At 34.9% G+C, this 24,555-nt stretch overlaps 2 pseudogenes across 1 annotated transcript; both read left to right on the top strand.

Moving 5' to 3' along the window:
* Positions 1–2,003: 2,003 nt before the first annotated feature.
* Positions 2,004–4,786, top strand: LOC143529637 (G-type lectin S-receptor-like serine/threonine-protein kinase LECRK4; annotated as a pseudogene).
* An 804-nt stretch (positions 4,787–5,590) lies between these two features.
* LOC143529638 (G-type lectin S-receptor-like serine/threonine-protein kinase LECRK3) lies at positions 5,591–10,200 on the top strand (annotated as a pseudogene). The gene is made up of 2 exons (XR_013134699.1): positions 5,591–7,620; positions 7,710–10,200. The product of XR_013134699.1 is annotated as a G-type lectin S-receptor-like serine/threonine-protein kinase LECRK3 (transcript).
* The last annotated feature ends 14,355 nt before the right edge of the window (positions 10,201–24,555 follow it).

Below are 24,555 nucleotides of genomic sequence, written 5' to 3' on the forward strand. Positions count from 1 at the left end.
TAAATGTATAATAGGTAAAGATTCATACCTAGAAAATTTCGGCATTTCAAATCACTACTTTCTCGGGTTAATCGGGTTAACCCGAATTGAGAAAATCCTATCCAAAAACCGACCCGAACTATTGCAATCGGGTTCGGGTTACGTGGTATCTCGGGTTCGGGTTATGCAGTTTGGATGTGTCTTCGGGTCGGGTTTGGTTCTCGGGTTCGGTTAAAATTGACAGGCCTACATAAAACTAGTAATGGAATATCTTTCTTTCCATTTTAGAAAGAATTGAAAGGAAAAGAAAGGAAAGGGGGAAAGGAGAAGAGATGGAAAAGAATGTAAATAAACTCTGGAACACAGCGTAAGCGACCAGATCGGCTCATCGGCCATCATAACCACCACCGCCTCCGCCCGGACCGTTTAGAAAATTGACGGAAACTTGAAGATCTTTAGGGATGATTGATTGAACCGTTGAATCGACACAATTGTGTCAGTGCATCAGCAGCGAGAACACCAGAGAGGTTTAAAGTTTCGATAACAAATGGAGTCGCCTTGCCGATGACCTCAGGTCTGGCAGCGTGCTGGGGTATGGCGCTGGAGAGTGGTAGTGGTGTTGGTATTCGAAGGTGGCTAGCGAGAGAGATTTTATATAGATATAATTCTTTTTAATTAATATTTTATAATCAAGGGTAATTTGGATTTTTTATTTATTTATAAAAATCATCTGAAAAGTCTTAGTGATTTGGACGGAATTGTCACGAAACCCCCTTCGGTTGAAAGTCTCGTAATTGACTAAACTTTAAAGACGATTTTGACACTTATTTTATTTTATTTTCATGGATCATGATTGGAAATAAATGGTATGATCAATATTTGAATAAAAATTGGATTGGTCATGAAAGATCGTATGAACAGGAATTGGTATTGTATCTTGATGTATGTGTATTTTTGTTATATAGTTTGGTTGATTTCTCGAGGTTAGATTTCAAGAAGTGATAATTCTACTAGCTACAAGCCCATGTGTTGGTAATAGGGGTGGGAAAAAATCCGGCTAATTGAACCTGACTCGAAAATCGAACCGGTTTGAAACCATTACGTATATACCGTTTTGAAACTGATTTAAACCGGTTTGTAATTCTCTCTACCAAAACCGGTTTCAAACTGGTTAATCAAACAGAAACCGATCAAAGACCGATATTAAACCAATCAAGAAACCGGTTTCAAGCGTAACCCGTTTGTGCACATGCAAATGGGGGGATTAAAAGTTCGCTACGAACCCGTTAGTGACAGTAAAACATTCACATAATGGTCTGCAGCAGCGGCAATGGCAGTAGATGGTGTGAGCCAATACCAATTCACAATTTCAATTATGACGCTAAGGAGATGATCGTACCGTGAACTAAACTTTCTGATCTTATTTGATTTTGATGATGTTATATAATATATACCAGTGAACATTAGTACTTGAGCACTGTGTCTATTTCTCTGCAACATATTTGTTGTATCTACATGTTAAGAGTATAAGTTGACTTAATTCGGTAGTCAAGTTGGTTTCATCATGTCTCCAAGTTTATGCTACAATGCTATAAGCTATATTGTGTAGATGCTGCAAAATGCTCTTATTTTAACTTTTTTGTTTGTGTTTCTGCATAATTGTGACTAGTGATAGACAATAGACATGAGGGGAAAAGGCCTAATAGCACACGGCTTGTAGTTAGCATTCTTTATTGTGGCTATAATAAATTAGAGATTAAGCACAACTTGGTTCTATTAGAAGACTTGGGGAGGCTTTAAGTTACTTTTATGCACATGATTCTCCTTTAGCAAGTTTGTACTCTTTCCCACACGCTTTCTGATTGGGTTCAGCTTTGGCAGTAATCGTTGGGGTGGGAGGACCAAAGAAGTTGACACGTCAAAGTATCAAAGTTGGTTGTAAATATGATATTGACTAGAAATCTCTACTGTGGTCCTTATAGAGCCCCGCCAGCCGGAGAATCAGCGGAAGATATTCTATCTAGGGAGGGTCTATGTGATGATATGTAGCAGAAATTGGAAGGTTTAATTTAATTTATTTGGCTCTCTAGCAGGCTTATTCAGTTAATTATCTAAAGATATCACTCTCCAGCATAAAACATAATCTCACTGTAACCTCTCTAGTATGGCCTTGGTGTTGGTTATCTTCTTAAAGGTGCTCTTCCTTTTAGTTACAGAAGGATCTCTGGTTAACGAGTCAATCTGCTATAATATCAGCTTAGGTTCCTCATTGACCACACACACGAACTCTTCATGGATCTCACCTTCAGGAATTTTTGCATTTGGTTTCTATCAGCAAGATGACGGTTTTGCAGTCGGGATATGGCTGACAACCAAACTGGAAATCACAGTTGTTTGGACCGCAAACCGTGATGACCCACCTCTCTCTCTCCTCAAACAGTACTATTGTGCTCACTAGAGATGGTCAGTTGCTTCTGCTCACTACTTATGGTGAGCAAAAGTCCATCATATATCAGTTGAGATCAGCAACCTCAGCTTCTTTGTTTGATTCTGGTAATTTTGTACTCTATAATCACTCTGAGGTCGTGTGGCAAAGCTTTGATGAGCTATGTGATACAATAATAGGTGGCCAAAAACTTTATGCTGGTGATTACCTAATCTCCAGTGCATCTGTTTCACAGCACACGAGTGGGCGTTTTGTACTGAATATTGATTATGATGGAAACCTTGGGGCTTACCCTCTAAACAGTTCCATGTTGCCTGGTGATGCATACTGGGAGACCAAAGTGCGTAATCCCTTTTGCAGGTCACTGAATCTTGACCGTAATGGCTCTCTATACTTAAATATGTCTTCTTCAATTTCAGAGATGTATATTAAGTCACTGATGGTCTTTAATCCGTCCACAAGCTCACAGTCCAGGAAGAATGAGATAATCATCTTTCGCGCCACTCTCAACCCGCAAGGTAACTTTGTTATGTATTCCCACAATTTTACAAATCCCGCTGGTAACTCGACTGTAAAGAAGGAGTGGGAAGCATTACATGACCCGTGTAAGGCCAAAGGCATTTGTGGTGTTAACAGCTACTGTTATATCACTGCCGGCGGCAAGGCTGATTGTCAATGTTTTCCTGGTTTCTTATCCTTTAACAATTCTGGAAATGGGAAGTTCCTTGGCTGCTACAGGAATTTCACTGATGAAGAGGTTTGCAGTGGAAGAGGGCTACAACTTTCTTACAATATTACTTCAGTGGACAATATGGAGGTTGAGGACTACCCTTACTCTGTGTTGAATCTTAGCAAGGAAGCCTGTATTAATTCTTGCCTGGATGATTGCAATTGCTGGGCAGGCCTGTTTGTAAATGGTACTTGCAAAATTCTAAAGGTTCCAATTATTTATGCAGCTCATAATCAAAGCAAATTATCTACAGTCTTCATCAAAACTAGTTTCCCGAAAGTAAATGGCTGGCTACCCAAACCGTTACCAGTCTTACAAAACCCAGAACAAGGTGCAGTAGCTGAAAGGAAAAAACTTGTTTCCATTTTAGCCATAACACTTAGCTTCTTTGCTTTTATGTGTACACTGGTGGCCTTCTCTAGTTTCTTTTACTACCAAGTGCATGCTCGTAGGTACCAACGTATGTCTGGAAGCTTTGATTTTGGGTTGGTAAGTGATCATTTTACTCTCCGATCATTCTCTTTCAACGAGCTTCATACAGCCACAGATGGTTTTAAGGAAGTGATAGGCAGAAATTCTGTTGGTGGGGAGGTATGCAAAGGGTTTATTTATGAGGGCAAGAAACCAGTTGTTGTGAAGAGACTGCATACGAGGATGCTTGAAGGAGACAGAGGGTTCCAGGCAGAAATTACAGCTATCGCGCAAACTCATCACCGAAACTTGGTTCGCTTACTTGGTTTTTGCATACATGGAGCTACAAAGCTACTGGTTTATGAGTTTATGAGCAATGGGTCACTGGCAGGTCTTTTAAATTCGGAAACACAACCTGGCTGGAAAGAACGTGTGAGCCTCGCACTCGATGTAGCAAGAGGAATCTTGTATCTTCATCAAGAGTGTGAAACTCGTATAATACACTGCAACATAAAGCCTCATAATATTCTTTTTGATGAATCTTGGACTGCTAAGATCTCCGATTTTGGGTTATCAAAGCTGTTGAGGCCAGATCAGAGTGGAACCCTCACTTGTGTTAGGGGAACAAGAGGTTACATGGCACCTGAGTGGCACAAGAACACCTTAATATCTACCAAGGTGGACATTTACAGCTTTGGGGTTGTGCTTCTCGAGATATTGTGTTGCACAGGGGACATGGAGATAGACATTTCATGTGATAACAAAATTCCTTTTTTCACTTGGGTTTACAGTTGTTTTGTGGATAAGGAGTTAAAGAGGCTGGTTGGAGATGAAGAAGTAGATGCCCACATGTTTGCAGAAATGGTGAAAGTTGGGCTTCTTTGCGTTCAAGATGATCCAGAGGCAAGGCCTTCAATTAAAGATGTTATCCTAATGTTAGAAGGAACAACTGATATACCAATCCCCCCATCACCTGTTCCTTCTTTAATTTAGCTTCATTCTTATCTTTTAAGTTTTATTTGAAACATAGCATGTAATCACAGAAAGTGTGTGCATTTATGTAAGATATGTTGAACATGAGCAATACTTCTTGTTCTATCTAGCTACAGATTCTTGTAACGAGAGTACTTTTAGGCTAGCCAAGGTGTTTAAACCTTTAAATTTGAGCTTGGTTTATGTATCTTTGGTAATTATCAAATCTAGAAGGTATTCAAGCGTAATGTCATTGTCTTTATATATAAATGAGTTGATGTTTGACTTGCCAAACAAATGAGTTCACTCAAACCTTAGCCAGCTAGTGTCCAAAATGCTTGCAGGTCCACTTTTTATTATGCCTACTAATGATTCTTTTGAGTATTATACTGACAGGGTTGAAAAGGTTAAAAACAAATATGACTTAATTGATGACTTGTTCTTCAGTAGGCTTACATTATGCCTATCACCAGTTCTTTCTTTGATAAAGCTTGAGTGTTATATTTTAAATTTTATTTAAAACATAGCATGTAATCACAGGAAGTGTGTGCATTTATTTAATATATATTGAATGTCAGCAGTATTTCTAGTTTATGAGTTTATGTTTTGGTTTGCCAAGATGTTGAGACCTTTAAATTTGAGCGTGATATATGTTTCTTCTATTAAAGTTTGTGTGACAGTTCATTTTAACAGCAACTTAGTTGATGTTTGACTCGCCAAACAAATGAGCTAGTGTCCAACATGCTTGCAGGTCCATTTGCCAAACAAATGAGCTCACTTAATGGTTCTTTCAGTATCACAATGACATGTTCGAAAATGTTAAAAAACATAGACTAAAAGGATGACTTATTATTTTTCAGTAGTCTTATATTTTGAATATAGTTGATTTATGAAAAAGACTGAAAAGTAATTGTGGCCAGTAAACATCGGTGTTGATTGACACTACTGCTCATTAACTTCTCCAGGAATTGATGGTCAATGCTCCAAGTCTTTGCTCTCATTCTTTAGTATATCATCTTTATAGCCTCACATATTGCCAGATTAATCTGCAACACTTGATTTACTAATGATTTGTTTGGTGCATACCATGGCTATATTACTGCTCACCTGCCTCTCTCTCCAATTAATCAACACCAGGGTTGATGGGGTATCCGGTCAATTGATAAGCTTGGGTTCTAAACTTGTAGCTGGTGCACAATATATTGATCCATGGTACTCTGAGTCTAAAATATTTGCATTTGGATTTTACCCGCAAGGCACTGTGTATGTGGTAGCAATCTGGTTAGTGAGCGCTGAAGAAAATACGGTTGTGTGGACGGCTTACCGAGATGATCCACCCCTATCACCAAATACAACACTAGAACTTACCCTTAAAGGGGAATTGGTTCTATCCTCTGAGCATGATGGTGTTTATAAGACCATTGCAGCCAATGTTTACTATGCTTTGATGAATAACAGTGGAAATTTTGTGCTGTACAATAATCAAATGGGTGTAGTGTGGCAAAGTTTTAACTTTCCTACTGATTCCTTGTTACAAGGCCAGATGCTGCCTGCTGGGGGTGAATTGGTTTCAAGTGTCTCTAAAACCAATTACTCTAGTGGACGTTTTCGTATAAAGATGCAGATGGATGGCAATCTTGTTATGTATCCAATAAGCACAGATGATGTAGACATAAATGCTTACTGGTCTAGCGATACAGATACTTATACAGTTACTTACTGGTCTACCTTCAACTCAAAGTACCTGTACCTAAACAGTACCGGATTACTGCTTATGAATGTCAGTAATTCACAAGTCATCAGTCGGCTTTATATCCAACCCCTTTATCCTGCCATACATCGTGTGACACTATGTGGCGATGGAATATTTCGGCTATATTCTTACAACCACACTAACTCCACCCCTTCTATAGTATGGAAAAAACCAGATCTACCTTGTGATGTGAAGAACTTCTGTGGATCTAACAGCTATTGCACTATGAATGATGCACAACCTTATTGTGTTTGCCTTCCAGGTTCTGATTATATAGATCCTGAAAAGAAATATAGTGGATGCCAGAGGAATTTCGCTAAAGCAATGTGTGGAAGTGGGAAAGAAAACTTGACATATTACATAATGACTCCCATAGAGCAACTAGTGTGTGACGATCATCCTTACTATAGGGATTACATTCACAACACAGAGGACTGCAGCAATTCATGTTTAAAGGATTGTGATTGTGATGCTGCTATTTCATGGCAAGGTTACTGTGAGAAACACAAGTACCCACTGCGGTATGTCAAAAGAGTATAAAAATGCATTGTATACGGCTTTCTTCAAGGTGGGCACAGTAAGCCTGTACAGCCAAGCCAATGATCCCTTAGTAGAGGCGGTGAGTACAGACAAGAATACATGGGTTCTGATTCTTGTTATAACCATCGGATTTTCCCTCTATTCATTTATTTCCTTAAGTTTGTCTGGATTCTTCATATTTAAAACCCGTCTTATCAAGTACAAGAGATTGTTGGAAAGTAGAACCATGGGGTTGGCTGAGGACCTCATCCTTAGATCATATACTTACAATGAGCTTAAAAAGGCAACTAACGGGTTCAAACAAGAGTTAGGAACGGGCTCATTTGGAACGGTCTATAAGGGCAGTATTCACAAAGGGAATAAACAGATAGCAGTCAAGAGGCTCGAGAAGGTGGTAGATGAAGGCGAGAGAGAATTCCGAGCTGAAATGCAAGTGATCGGGAAAACCCATCACAGAAATCTAGTCCGGCTCCTCGGTTATTGTGCAGAAGGAAAATCCGAAAGGCTTCTTGTTTATGAGTACATGAGCAATGGATCCCTTGCTGACCGTCTGTTTAAATCAGAAAGACTTCCAGACTGGTCTGAGAGAGTGCAAATCGCCCTTGACGTTGCGAGAGGAATCCTGTACCTTCATGAAGAATGTGAGTCACCCATCATTCATTGCGACATAAAGCCTCAAAACATTTTAATGGATGATTTCTGGACTGCTAAAATATCTGACTTTGGAATGGCTAAGCTACTCATGCCAGATCAATCAAAGACATTCACAGATGCTCGAGGCACTAGAGGGTAAGGGTATTACTATTTTTAAGATTCATATTATCCAACAGTTTTTTTAAATGCATATACAATATGTTTTGTTTTGTTTTGTGTAATAGGTACTTGGCACCTGAGTGGCAGAAAAACGTCCCAATATCAGTGAAAGTTGATGTTTTCAGCTATGGGGTCGTGTTACTTGAAATCATATGTTGCAGAAGGAACTTGGAAGTACGTGTATCCAATCCGGATGAAATTGTTCTCTCGAAATGGGTTTACAAGTGCTTTGAAGGAGGGAAATTGGACCTTCTTGTTGGTCCTGAAGAAGTGGAGAAGGAGAGTTTGGAGAAGAAGCTTGTTAAAGTTGGACTTTGGTGCATCCAGGAAGAACCTGCTCATCGTCCCTCTATGAAGTGTGTGTTGTTGATGTTAGAAGGCATCACAAACATTGCTACTCCTCCCTGTCCAACTTTCACATGGTAGTTATTTCTTTTGCCTGATTATGATTTCACTTTTCGTCTTTTGAAACCTGATCTATCAAACGTTAAATCAAGTCTCGGTTAGCCCTTCATTCATGTTAATCCTGCTTAAGTACACCCCATTAACCCACCCACCTATTTTCGACTATTTTGTTAAGTTGCTATGTTCTTATGTACATAGTTAGTCCCTGATCTGTTACCAAGTTACAACAGTAACCCCTTTATCCTTTAACATGATCTTATGGTCGCATGATCTTGATGGTGGTAAAGCCTTAGGGGTTTGCCATACATAACATCACTAAACTCCATGAGCAGATTCCACTGCAATATCTTGCATGTATACGTAGTATAAATTTACCCGTTTTCGACCAAAAAAATGTTAGCACCACCTCCCCCCCACCCCCCACCCATCGTTCTTATCCAAGCTTCATCAGAATATTGAGCAAATGAGGGTGAGCTAAATGAGTTTCAGTAATCAATACATCATTCATTTTTTCCTTGGTACAAAGGGTTACATTATTTGTCTACGATTGGGTCACTTAACACAGCCAGTGACAGGTCCAAAACAGTTTTGGGTCTAGCAGCAGGTTTTGAGCAAAATAGACTTGGGTTGAAATGAGTTGTTTTAGATAAAGCAACAAAATAGGTTAACCCGCTATATATAATATTTCTTATTGTGGCTAGTGGAGACAGATGGAGTTGACGGAGGAGGTGGCATGGGTGGCAGCAGCAGAGGCGACGGTAAGGTAACGTCGGTCGTAGAAGCAGGTGGTGGTGGTGGTGTCAGTAGCTGTGACAACAATGGTGACAGATGGTAGTGGTGGTGTCGATGATTTGATGGCAAAAGAGGTGATGGCAGCAGTGGAAGGGGTGGCAGTGGTTAGGCGGTGATGGAGGTGACTGTGGCGGAGAAAGTGTTGCTGTTGGTGATGACAAGTAGGTGGTGAATACAAATAATGGTCATGAGTGGTGCTAACCATTTGGAGCGTTTATATAACAAGTTGTGTAGGTGGTCCGTTTTGACCTGTTCAACAATTTGAGTAGACCCAAATTGATCTGTTGTGTAGTTTGAATATCCAGATTGGCCCGTCATCTAATTTACGTTATCCCTAATGAACCTGCATGCATTTTTTCCTCTCCTGCGATTGTCACCCTTACTTGTTCCCCTACTTTAAACTGCTTGGTGAGCCTTTTAAAGTTCCTAACCGTATCATTGACAGGTTGCAACCTCTAGAACCTTTGCTTTAAACCATGTTTCTTGCACTATCACCGACTGGGCACTTTTTCACACAGTGAACTTGGCTCCTGTTTGCTATGCATACCTTTGTAGAACTAATTTGTTGGCACTGGAATTTAGTAGCAAGTCATTCGTCTATGAAATTATGGGTCAAGCCCAAATGGATTAGTAGCTGAAACCGTTTGGTACCTATTGTCCCGGTCGCTTTTATTGTTGAATATGAGGGTACTCCCGTTATAGCATGTATTAAAATCTAAGGTGTTAAGGTGGTCTCAGTTCTTTCTTAATCATTAAGTTCAATGGCATATAAGTGATCATTTCAAAATAATAATAATAATAATAATATATAAATAAATAAATAAATTTCAGCGATTCTTAACTGACGAAACTAAGTAAACGGTCAAAACGGTTAAGTCCTTCAAAAACTGCCTGATGAAATAAATTAGCTTGGATTATTGGCTGCAAAAATTCGAGTCGATGTTCATTGTTGATGAATGATTTAACCATGCATGTATGCTTCTGTTTGCAGATTGGTCAAAGACAGCCTGTTGCTTGTATTTTGGACATTAAAATATGTGAGAAGACTGAAGACTTAGCCCTTTGTTGGTTCAATTTGGAGGTTTTGATCACCTAATATGTAAAGAATTTAAAATTTCTAAACTGCTGGAAATAAAATGTTATGAATTCATGTATTCTACTTATGATTCTTGGTTCTGTAACTTGTAATGTGTACTTTACCTCATTTTTCATTGTCCAAATGTCCAATAGATTCTCTGTTATCGTAAGGAGGTACGTTTTCTTATACACCAGAATAATCTAGATATCTCATGTTTTATATTAGGGAAAATTACCAAAATAAGCATCACCATGAATGACTAAGGGAAATATCGTTTAACATGTGTTTCAGTCAACATTTTTGAATTATTCTTGGTTTTTGAATATCTCTTAGGCTGCAGGGGGGGGGGGGGGACCCTTCGGGTTCTCTTATCGGTTTCTCAGCAACACCATCTCTCAAGTGATTCGGCAAACTAAAAAAACTAAGAAATCGGGTAGATGAAACTGTTGGAGATAACCCGTTAATGTGGCTTTACGGATAATTGAGTAATCTTATCAATATGACATAACTAGTCCCGGCAATTAGTTATGGTAGTAATTGTAATATTGAGAAGTTAAATGGGCAACTAAATTGCCATGATTTTTCAAGAAAGTCACAAACTTATAGCTTGTAATCTTCTTGAAGTTCTCATGCAAAACTTCATAGAAATTTTACTTTAAAGACAAAAATCGTTTACTCGTGATTTCTCGATTTACAATGCCGGTCATTTTAACTTACCACAATATTTTCGTTACACGATATTAAGTAATGAACTTGGTAAAAAAAATAATATATAAAAAAAAATTCATTACGCAACTTTGTTTCCCAAAGACAACATTCATCATTTAATATTGAAACCTCATAACAAATTTTAACATTCAATTTACGTATTTTAAATTTCATCATGAGAAAAAAAAAATTATTTTAAATCTTTATAAAAAAATTGTGTGATTCACACGCTCGGATCTCAAAAAAATTCTGTTTATATAATATATATATATATTCATATATATATTAACTTGTAATTTTTATTATCAAAATTTTCATGGATGGTTCAAACATTATTTATAAATTATGATATTTTCAATCTAATACTTATTATTGATAAAAAAATCTCCCTAAACGCAACCATAAGCTCCCAAACACCCGTAATCCATCTCAAACTACCGCCTTAAATCAAACCACCCTTTCCACTTCAAAAGTTTTCGCGAACACTCAAATCTTCCCTCAATATGAACGAAACCTAACACATCAACGTTATATCCTCACCTACCCAAACCCCATGCAAGTCCAAGATATACGAAATCAACCCAACAAAAGGCCCTAACTACCGACACTCCTGAGCCACAAAAACCTATCAAATTCACCATCCTAATACTTCAAAGACACCGACAAACAAACCCACGAATGCTTTGAACCTATACAAACCAAAGTTTACCCAACTAAGACTCAAAACCCTTCGACCCATAATATGCGAGTCACAAACCATATCACCACATCGTTCCCATTCAACCATAGCGTTTGATATCAAAATAGCAACCCAAACACCCCTTACTAAATACATGTATAAACCGAATCTCAACCCAAACTAGTCAAGATCAAATTATCCAACTTATCAACTTAACCCTAGCTCAAGTAAGCCAAACCTCACCTATTAGCCCAACCACTACTCACACAAATCATCCAAGCCTAACCCACTCAAAAGACCTAAACTCAACAAACCCCATCGATTCAACTCAAGAAAACTCAACTACTCAAGCCGACCTAAACACTCTCACTTACTACTAAATTTCCAACCCATTCACCGTACGAAGCCTAAGACCCCTCCCTACGCATGCAAGCTTCGTTTTTTCCCTGAAATTATATATATATATATATATATATATGTATTTATAACTAGTGTATACCTACATACAACTAGTGTATTTATAACTACCTCAAGTATTCAAATAATTGCTTTTAAATTATAAACTTTTACAAAAAGGGGATGATTTACGTATTATTATACTCACATTTTATAAATCATCTTTGAAAGATCTAAGATTGTCATGATAACAAAATTTTATTATGAGGATTTGTATTCAAAGATTATTAAACGATTATATGTATGATTTCAAGGCTTTAAATATGGTCACCTAAGGTGATAAATCTCTTAATAACTTTATAAATACGAGGTTTCATTTTGAATGTTAAATGTAAGTTTTATTCAATAATAAATTACAACTTCCATCATTTTGCATAAACTCAATGACCTTGTCTTTACGAAACTTTTTGGGACGCATTTATAAATACTTTATGCTTCATATGGTGACCTAAATTTTGTTCAATAACGATTTACGCGACTATTACCTCTTATTATTGCAAGCATCATCACTTTATATAATTTATTTTCATCACGATAACTTTATGTATACTAACTCCTTTAACAATTTGGGTTACAAGATTTACATTCAATAATGATTTAATATTTTCCCTAACAATGCGTTACCGCGATGCTTTGTTATTATGTACATTTCTTAGAAACAATAAAACGGCCTTACTTAAGACCTCATTTTCAGTTTTAGTCTATTATACGCTACGCGATATACATATTTCAACATTAAATTCGAGTCTCACAATTATTGCGAATTTTATTTTCATTTAACTAGATGTTTCGATGACAATATTATGCACATGAGATTTTCATTTTGTGTCTTGTTTATTCATGACCAAATCCAAACTATTCAATAGCAATCTCGTTTATCTTTTAAACGATATTTTCATAACTATGCTATTTATATTTGAGCATTTATGTAAGCACGATTCTATACATTACTCTATATCATTTCATCTAATCTATTAACGGCCTATGTGTGGCCGTCTACAAGTTTTGGCACTATTAGAAACCGTTATTACAATGACGATTATATAAATGGTTTCACAATAGTGGTCGTATTCACGTTTTATCACATTTCATCGATTGTTTTGGTTGTTAATCAATACTATTTTATTTATATTGATGCACGTATGCGTCACCCCAAAGAAACTCACCTCATCCTCGTGATTTCACGAAATCGTATTCTCAATTACTTATAACCTCAAGTTTGTACGCGTATGAAACTCATTGTATGACATCATTGTTAATTTTAACGTTGTTTACCCCGACCTTATGTACTCACTTTTTGGGTTCCTCATTTACACCTATCGGATTTCTCATTTTCACTCTTTGGATTCTCGTTTCCTTTATTGGATTTCTCATTTTCTTCTATCAGAGTTCTCATTATTAAAATTCAACAGATTTATGCACGTTTTAAATGTTTAAGATTTCAAAAAAATAATAATATATAAATATGTCTTTTTAAACCACACGATGGGACGAACCATGTGGACCATACGACGATCTAAATAATTATGGGTGCACACTTAATTATCGAAATCCCTGTATGGAAGCCATAGTAAGTACACTTGTGTGCGATAACTCAGGCCCGAGGATGATGGCAGAAAAACGATGGAAATGCGAATCGTGATAAAGGCATTGTGGATACGCCGCCGGTACATCCTATATATAAGTGCTTTTATCATGTTTCTCATTTGTAGCGTTTTTCGAGTCATGCTAGATTTGACGTTATTCTTTTGCTTAAAATTTGTTCATGCAACTATCTTACTAAAGACAATATTCGTTAATAATTACTTTTTCTTTAAGTTTATTTTAATTTCGGGACGAAATTTCCAAAAAGTTGGGGATACTGTGATATTTGTCAAATTCGAGTCTCGGGTTATATTAGTTTTGTAAACTTTTATTTTTTTGTAAAACCGATTCAACATTTTTAGAACCTTATTTAGTTATTATATAATATAATATAGACTTCGATCTTAAATAAATCGATGTTTGTCATAATATAGTGTTGTTAAGAAAAACATAAGGGGTTTAAAATGACTTTCGTAAACTCGTTATAAGCTTTGGAAACCTTTAAACTCGTATTAAACCATGACTGAAACTTGGAGGGCCATTTATGTAAATATGTAACATGCATATATAACCAAATAAACCCTAACATAATATCTCCCAGCCGCCACCCCCCCCCCCCCATTGCCGATTTCCGGCGGCCGACGGACCTCCATTTCCGGCCGCCGCCGCCTCCGGCCACAACCTCCGGCGAGCACCACCCACCTCCGGCCACCACCTCCAGCACACACACACACAACACAGCCGTCACCCTCCCTCTTTTCCGTTTCCGGCTACCCCAACATCTCCGGCAACGCCCTCTTTCCCCTCTCGGCTCCTCCGGCGTTCGTCTCCGGCGGGTTTCATTTTTCCGGAGCCGGAGCGGCGACCCGGCATCTCCGTCTCTCGTCTCTCTCACTCACTTTTTCCCTCTCTCTCGCCGTCTCTCTCTCTATCTCTCTATCTCTCTCTTCGGCACTCTCTCTCTCTCTTTCTCTCCGATTCGTTTTTCCGGCGATAGAGTATGAAGCATGGATGTGGTGACCCGCCACGTCTCCGGCAACCTTCCTCCGACGACTCGTGAAAACCTAATAGGTAACTTAACAATTTTGGGTTTAATTATGGGTTTAATTAACAATCGTTATTTTGGTTCAGTTGATTTGTACGTTAGTTATTAAACGAGAGGTCTCGGGTTCGGGTCTCATCCTAGATCGGTTTTGGTATTGTTTTTTTTTATACTTAATAAATTTATTATTACTATTAGTATTAACATCAATAGATAAAGAGTATTAGTAGTATTAGTACATATAACTTACTATTATATTTATTTATTATTAATATTATTACTATTATTATTATTAACAAGATAGTATTTATTATTATTATTATTGTTATTATTATTGTTTAACAAAACAATTATTATTATCATTATTTTCATAACAATAGATTATTATTATGATTATTATTATCATTATTATTATGATTATTAAGTAATATTATTAAATTATATTATTGTGAATATTATCCACTTGTTTTATTAAACCGAAACCTATGTCGGGCCTAGTTACCATTTAACGTCATCATCACTCGAGTTATATCTTTTTATCACTAATACTACTATTATTAAAAATGTTATAAGTATTAGTTATTATTAATATGGCATATATAATTAAAATAATAATAATAATTATTATTATTATTATTATTATTATTATTATTAGTAAAATTCAATTCTATTTATAATGTATAATCAACAACAAAAGTAATTATTATTATATTTGTTATTACTATTACTATTAATAGTTTTAACAACAATCCTCGAGTGGTAGTATATCTTTATATATCATCAACATTATCTTATATATATATATATATATATATATATAACATACTTTAAAATCATTATTATCATTTCTATCTTTAACATTAATAATATTATTATAAACTTTATTATCTATTCATTTTTATAAGACCGAATTCTTAAATTAAACCCGTCTTGTTTCTATTTAATATTGGTTTAGTTATTTAAAAACCTAATAAAATAATATTATTTTATTTTAAATTATCAATTTAGTACGAGTCCCAAATCATTAACAAATTAACCGGTAATCCGATTTACAACCGAACCTCCTCGTTCAATGTTTTTCCAATGTAGTTTCAATTAAAAGTTCAAGTTCATTAATATATTTTATTTATTTGTTTTCAATTAGCTTTCAAGTCGGATTCGTTTGTTTTGTCCACAAGCTTTCTATATGTTGATCATTTATTATTTCCAGATTCGTCAATCGAGGTGAGTACTTTCATACCCCATTTTCCATATTTCGTTTTGGGGTGACATTTCATACTTATCAAACTAAATGTTTTATTTACTTGAATCTTAAACCCACAAACGTGATTGTATACCTTACTTAAATAATTGCTTGATTTAGTGTTATATGCTTACATACTTATGTGTTTATCGCCTTTGGTTGGTGGAACTATAAATCTTAGACCATTTGGCAACCCTCATGGCAAGGTGTCGTTAACGTAATGCAATTAACGATAACTAATAAACCCTAGACTACTTGGCAACCCCTTATAACTAGGTGCTGCTAATGTGTTTAGCAATGGTCAATAAAATCCTAGACTATTTGGCATCCCCTTATAGCTAGGTGTCGCTAACGTAAAATTATTAACGATATCTATTTTATCCAAGTTGTTGCTTTTATTTATCGTTTCGTATACAAGTTTTGTGGCTTTTTATTACTATATACTTATATGCTCAAACTTATGAATTGCTCACCAACCTTTGTGTTGATAAACTTTATTTTATGAAATGTTACAGGTTTGACTTTTGTTGACTCGAGGACTCGACGAAAACGTTTCCAAGACTATTAGGATATTAGTAAAACGAACAATATAATTGCTACTTGTATTTAACTTGTTTGTGTGGACGAGATGTGTTGTTTATTGATTTTTTGAAATAAAATGAGTTAAATAAATATTGTCACTTTAAATAGTGTCTTGCGTATTTGTCCAATCACGTTGCACCCCGGCATGTTCCGCCGCCTTTGGTCGGGGTGTGACATACCCTACGTCTATAAATACCCTATAAATTATCATTATCTATAACAGTTTTCATTTATTCCAGTTTCCTCTCGTTACTATGCCCGATTCACCTCTCAACACACACATTTAATGTAATTCATCGATACCTAAATGTAGTTCATATCACAAGACTAGATCCGTAATGTATGAACTGGTGATCAATCAGATTAGGTTTTCTCAAGTGGTATCAAAGCCATATGTCTAATTGAACATGTTTAGGTTAGTAATTCAAGTCAATTCATCATTGATTTGGATCGTAATTGTATTGAATTGAATCTAATTAAGTTTTTGGACTGTTCATGTTGAAAAACGAATCAATTAGATACTATAATGATGTTAATTGAATCCGAATTAACTCTAGTATTATTCGAGATGATGAACTGAGTATCTGTTATCGTTTAATTGTATCAGTTCATGTTGAATTGTTTTTATCGATTTAAGTGGGAATATTTTACGTGTTTGACTAGATTTTGGTCAAAATTGGAGTTGATGACTTTGTGGTGATAGGATTGATTTGTTGAGGTTCGGAATCGAATTACGAGTCGATTGAGTGGTTCATTGTGTGATTTAGTTGTGGTTTGAAGGTGTTTGGATTGGTTTGAATAGTTTTGAATCTGGAAAAGTTTGAAAATGATGAATGCCCATTCGTTGTTACCCTGAGGTCTTTCGTTAGTTTCAAACATATTCGTTTGACTGTTGTAACCATTTTTGACAATTGTCTAACAACCCATTAGTGCTACTGTAGACTCATTCGCTACACTATTCGTGCCAGCCTTATTCGTTTACTCATTCATTCATCACACGTTCGTTTTCTCATTCGTCACTCAAACTCACACACATTCGTTCACTCTCTTGTTACATTGTTTGTCTTCTATTCATACGGTTGAACAATACTACATTCTTTATAAAGTATCTTTCATTCGCTACTAAGAACTTTCACAACTTTTCATTTTACACCCTAAACTTTCAAACTTGACAGTTTTCATCATTAAACTTTCATAATGACAAAATTTTATGCTTTGCGTCCCAGAATTCTCTCATGCAACAAATGTTGAATTTGGATTCAGAGATCGGGTCTCACACTAATTGCTTGAGGCTCATAAAGTTATGTTATTTTTCTAAATAGGAACCGAGGTTTAGAGCTCATCTAAGATCTATTCATCCCAAACTGTATGCAAAGTTTGGATATTGTGTATAAACCATTTCTGGCTGGTGATGATTCTACTGGGTACAATGAAAAACTTTTATAAACATGACAACCGAAGAAAAGAAAGCATATGAGATTGAAACTATGGATTATTTTACTCTGACAATGGCATTGCCAGAAAATATTTTTCACCAAGTCAGCATATTAAATGTGACATTCGTCATTTTCCGATTCGATTCGTATTCGCCCTTGTATTTGTTTTTATTATGAAAACCGACCCGTTTTGTATCCCGAACCTTCCAATAATATAAAAATGATGAATTTTATGTTACATATTTGTTTTATGGTTGTTGGATCTCAAAAACATCTTTTACAACCCTTAAAATGCCCCTAAAACGCTCAAAACGAACTTCGGGGACTAAAACTTCCAAAGTTGAAAAATCGGATTTTTCCCTCCGCGACCTTAGCGCCGCACTATGTGGCAAGGGCAGAGCCCTTAGCGCCGCGCTAAGGGGCTCTACAACAGCAATAACGATTTTTGTTGTTTTGTGTTTGTTTGACTCCTTTTTCTCCACCCATTTGCATGCAAACATTTGTTTGCATCACCATCTTCGTCTTAATTTCGGGACGAAATTTCTTAAAGTAGGGGATACTGTGACATTCGTCAAAATTGGGTCCCATTTGTACTCGTTTGTATTCGTTTATGATCCGTTTATCATGTAAACCGACCCGTTTTGTAAACCGAAACTTATGATATAATCAAAATGATGGTTTTTATATTACAATATTGTTTTACACTTGTTGGGGCTTGAAAACATCCTTTTCGGGCCTTAAATCGCGTTAAAATCACTTAAAACGAACTTCGGGGGCCATTCGGTCATTTTTGAAAGTTATAAAAATAATTCTAGACTAACTTATCTCCTTTGTCTCCTTGTTTGGTATATCATCCATTAAATCCAAGTTTTAACCACCAAATCACTTGTTTAACCAAATTAAGCCCTTCCGATAAATACCCAACCATTTTCCACATAAATCCTTGCTCATAAAATCTTTCTTCACTCAAATTCAAGAATCATTCAAGGTTGTGTTTCATGTTTATGTCAAGTTTGACTTCCAAAGTCAAACTAAGTTAGTTCTTCATTTTTATTAGTATATCTTAGTCTAAAATAATACTTGAAGCATATGACACAACATATATATAATATACACCCCTTGTTACCCTTGGTAGTTACTTTTCCGGCCTCGGTCGGTTAAGTTTCAGGCCTCGTAAGGCAAGGCTACATGGAGGACTTTCGTGGTTCTTGTTATATATTTTACGCATCTAACCATCTAACTTTATTACTGCTTATTAACTTCTTCTCATTTTAGTTGTTTGTCATATTTACAAGTTCCATGGTTAAGGGTTCTAAGAGTCTATCCCTCGGTTTAACCGTAAATAGCTCTAGACCGTAAACCGAACTTTTGTTTAAAAGCTTTATTGTTAACTTTTTGGTTGTAAAACTTAAGTATTTAATTATATTTATTAATATTACGAAATATTTTTAAGTTATTTGTATGTTTTATAATAAAATAATTTGTATTAATGTTTAATTATTAATGTCTAAATATTTTATATATAAATTGTATTAAATGTAAAAGAAAAATAGGAAATGAAGAATGATGGTAAATGAAGAAAATGATCTATATCCCAAGATGAATGGTGAGATTAAATGATAGACGAAAAGATGATCTGACGAATGAAAATGAACGATTTAAATGAGCCATACCCATTAACATTATAGGTGAGTTTCCTCTAATACTAGATTTAATAATGACCTTATAGGAGGTCATGACACTATTTAAGGAATAAACAAAAAGATTAAATCCAATTTACCCCACAACCTAGGTCAGAACTCACTTTTAAATTGAATATTTTTTTCTTTTCTTTCAAACCATTTATTATTTATATAATTTGATTTTTATTTAATAATTTATATTATTTAACTTATTTTAAATATCTGAAAACACAATCTTGTTTAGTTTAATTTTATGAACATTTTCATATAAATTTTATAAAATAGATATTGATATTTCCAATATTGTATAATAGTACTTTCAGAACTGTGGGCAATCAGCTCACGTCTCGGCATTTCCGCCGTAGGTTGGGGTGTGACATGTATTACACGAGTAATTAATTAAAATTTTAAACTTTAACCATTAAGTGAAATATTGTTAAGAAAAATGATCATATTTTGTTAATACAATTACACTTTACATTAAAATTAGACAAATATATTTGAATGTGTAAATCAAGTCATAAATATATATGTTTCTGAAGCGTCTTGGTATGAGTTATGGATGAAAATACTGAAAACTAAATATTGATCTTCTTATTGCTAAACCTATAGTTACCGAATTCGCCGGAAGACCCGCGAATTGCGAATTGGTTCGCAATGAACCGAAACGAAATTTGCTACGATTCGGCGTAACAAACGAATGAATACGTTGTTCCAATTCGCTCCGATGCGCTATGTCAATTTTTGATGCTGTTGATGCCTTTTTGGCTGAAAAGGGAGGAATGTCTGCCGGAAATGGAGGAGTTGGAAAAGTGGCGTTCGTTTATTATTTTAGGTTTTATAACTTTACTTGTTTTGACTTTTAAGCCCTTCATACTAGTTTACATTTAGTCCTTAAAGTTTATAAATTTTAACATAAAAATAATTAAAAAGGTAAAAATTAGTTGCGTATTTTAACAATTAACCCCCTCTTTTTTTACTGGTTTAGATTTGATCCTTAAACTTATAATTTTATACATAAAAAGTATAAAATTAACATGATATATATATATATAATTATATATAATTTAGAACCGTACCGGTTCGTACCAAAATGAACCTACCCCTTCCGAACCGAATACGATACCTTTAGCGAATTGCGTACCGAACCGCGTAACCGTACTGGAGCGGTAACTATGGCCAAAACCCTTTATACTACACAAAAAAAGTTATATAAATAAATGACAGATAGTTCATATAGTAAATCATTATACATATGAATTATAATTATAATATTTAATTTCAATGATTTAATGCTAAGCACCAAGATATATATATATAATAAGTATTCTTCATGTTTGCAATATTATACACTCATACTCAAGTGAGCCTTCCTCTGCGCAATCAATTGATCAGTTTCAATTGGGGGCGACGTTAATTGTTGATCGTAACAGATTGAATGGTTTACCCTTCCATCTACTACATGTGATTAATCCTCCAATCAAATTCGTTGAATTGTTGATTCGTGCAATTCAATCACCTGTATTCTCCTTCCCTTTTGTTTATAAGGGTGGTTTTTGATTTTGATATCTCTGCTCATCTACTTTTCTTACTATATGCTGCTATATTTCATTCATTGCAGATAACGCATTTTAATTTGCTTTCATTGCTCAATACATGAATTCAACGTTTCTTTTCTCTTTTGATTTTAGTAATTGATGTTGTGTGGGTCAGTGTTGTTAATTTACAAGTTATTGTTATTGCTGTTGTTTCATACTTTAGTGCTCAAGTTATTTAACATATAACCTCTATTTTCAATTCACAGATGGAGTTCTTGAGAACTATTGCATTATTATTAGTTTTATTAATTGTGTTTGTTGCACCTATCAAGGTTCAAGGCTGTGGTGTTAATGGTCATTGTAATTACTCATGGGTATCAAGCATACCTGTGGTTTTTAGTATGGGTACCGGAGCGCAGTCCTAAACCACCAACCATTTTTGCTCAAAAGGTTTTTATAGGTTAATATATTCATATAAATTTCAATTATGACATTCAAACCCCTCAAGTATTAAATTGCCGATCTCAGCCTGTGCTGTTTTTAGTCATCCAACGTTTATTTCTGTTTCCATTTTTAGGGAATGCTTAAATCAAGACCGATTCACATGGTTTTATGGGTAATTTCAGTGAAGGTTGTGATTGTTGGTTTAGTGTTGCTTTTAACTAACCTCTTAAATTTATATCCTATTACAGAAATGAAATTTCATATATTTATGCAGACATTAGCTGATGACATCAGCCAAGATAAGAATATTGTGATCCATCATCCAACGGTTCAACGAGATGGCAAATAACGATCAATATTGTGGGCAGTCATCTATAAATGACTATTAACATGTTCAAGATTCTGGGAAAATGGTTTTTACGTAAGTTGTCGCTACACACATAGTTCAATACAATGGGTTGAACAACAACGTCAACAGAAGTCGGGAAAAAGTCAATCTTGATGGTGGTATACACATATTTACCAATAGCGTGCCTTCAAAGTATAGATATATTTACCAATTGTATATGAAGCATTGTAGGAACTAGGAAGTCTTGATTTTAAATGCTATACAAAATTATAAAGTTACAACTTTTAACATATAATTGAAATCTCTGGAGTTTAATCATTTTCATACCCATAAACTTCCAAAATTATATAGGTGTGAGTTCTGATTGTAGTTGATCTTATGTACAAGAAATAGTTAAAATTTGTGTTTCGCATTTCATTTTGAACTGGTTATGGTTATTTTAATATTTAAAAGTTATAACTAACTTCATGTACTAACTGGGCCTTTATTATTTTTTTTATATCATTGTCCATAAAAACCTAATTCGCGATTCTATTGACCCTGGTACATCGTTCTTTTTGATTGTGAATTCGCGATTTTGCTGGAAAGATGAAGATAGAAGTGATCGAGAAGAAGAAAGCGGCTGAATATTTTAGGGTTTAAGAAGTTTAATATTTAACCCAATAATGTATCCTTTATATTTAGTCCCTAGAGTTTATAATTTTATACATAGCTATTAAAAATGTAAAATTAGCTTGTGTATTCTAATAATTAACCCCCTCTATTACCACTAGTTTACATTTGAGCATTAAACCTATATATTTATACATAAAAAATATTAAATTAAATTTATAATTTATATAATTATAAATAGCTAGTTTTTTATTTGGTGCTGCGAACCAAACTACATGCTACACTGTACCGGTTCGTACCGAAATGAACCTACCCCCTCCATACCGAATTCGTCTAGCCTAGCAAACCGCGTACCCGTACCGGAGTGTACCGTGATTTATGTGACTATGGTTCATATATTACTTTCAGTGCCTTCTTTCTAAAAAGATATATATATATATCATTAGCTCATTTTGATGCATTTTTATGTATCAATATATTACACACTTTATTTTGTTGAGTCTTAGTAAATACGTGTAGATAGTTTATTTTGATTGATTTTTTTTCCAGAACATTCAAGTTCACACAAATAGGTTAGGGAACAGCCATAGTTGGGTTCACAAGGTTGCGGTTGAGGCCGGAAGTCGCTGCATTTTCTACTGTTGTGGCGAAGATGGATTAGTTCAACACATATGTTGAATCCAAAATATAATAACTTTTGATTCTGACCATTACAAAGTCACACGTACGCTGGTCTTGGGCAAGATCGAATCTTACAACTCTGGGCCTAAATCTTTTTGTCAATTAATGATTAATTGATTATTATACATTTAGGCTAGGTAACTAGGGTTACTTAATTCTTATTACTTAACATTCAAAATAAAAAAATATAAATGAAAATCTAGAAATTCGGTTCGGGTTTTTTCGATTTTTATCAGACGCAAAACTGAAACCGAACCGAAATTTTGGTTTTTACATAAGCATAAAACAAAAATTTCGGTTTTTGTTTGGTGTTGGTTATTTTGTTTTGGTTTTAATTAGATAATCGAACCAAAATTCTGTTTTTTACTATAACATAAATCCAAACCGTGGGTCCCTTTGGGTTCGGTTCATCTGATTCAGAACTTTCGGTTTTAATTAATGCAAAACCGAAAACAAACCAAAGTTTTGGTTGTTACAAAACATAGCTAATACGAACCTTATTAATGTTTGAGTAAATCGCTTTTAAACGTGATTACCATGATATTGTTAGTATGTATAAATTTTTTTAACTATATGGTCTTTCAACTTTGCAGGATTGATACAAATGAAGAAAATAGGGTGTGCAGAAGTAGCAGATCTAGATAGCAACCAACCTGTTGATCTTTTTGTTACTACTAAGGTGATTTGATACAACTCTAAAACTAATTTAGACATTTGCTTATTTTATGTATTTTATGAAATGAGTTGTAGCGGGTGGCTACTTCGCAATGCTTTCAATGGAGCAGAGCATAGAAAGATGCTTGCAATCAACAAAATTTAAAGCTTAAAAGGAAATCAACAAAAGATTTTATAATTAAAAATGTAGCTGCTCTATATAAAATTATCATTTTTGTTGTAAAAATCTATAGTATTAATAAGTAAAAAACAATAAAAATAAAAGAACTTTCATGTCAACTTGTGAGTACACGTGCCGTCTTCGGGTTCACGTGTCTAACACAACGTTCAGGTTCAGGTTGCGTACTGGTTAGTATCAAAGTTTATGTATTCCCAGATTGCCCCTTGATATAATTATGATATGTATGCATCATAATGACCAGTTTGACTTTGACCCGGTAACAAACAAATCTGACCCAACTTGTTGATTTTATATGATTTTGTAATTATGTAGGCTTCTTGTTGTTGTGCTGGTATTTTGGACCAACAGATTATTTTTACCTTAGCTTGACAACCAACATTGAACTTTCTCTTGCTTCAGTTGATTCCTATATATCAAGTCAAATTACAAAATCATCAGGTGGCATGACAATGGATTATCATATAATCATCTTTCATTGTCAAAATTGAAATACTTACAATTTTGTATTTTGTTTACTGCAGCAAGCATCGAATGGCAACAAAACGCATGTCTAACATAAAAGCACTTAGGAGTACGGAAACATTTTGACCATGGTCGAGACTCGAGACATATGTTACATGTTTGTGGACATTAATTTAAAGGTCAAACACAAAGTTTACCTTGGGCAACTTTTTAACATAGTTATTATTGATAAATACATATACTGTATTTAAATTACCAGCAAGATAAAGCATCCAACAAACC

The sequence above is a fragment of the Bidens hawaiensis genome, unplaced genomic scaffold, assembly GCF_021521415.1.
Source record: "Bidens hawaiensis isolate Kalapana, Puna unplaced genomic scaffold, B.hawaiensis_p1.1 tig00008633_1, whole genome shotgun sequence".
Classification (NCBI taxonomy): domain Eukaryota; kingdom Viridiplantae; phylum Streptophyta; class Magnoliopsida; order Asterales; family Asteraceae; genus Bidens; species Bidens hawaiensis.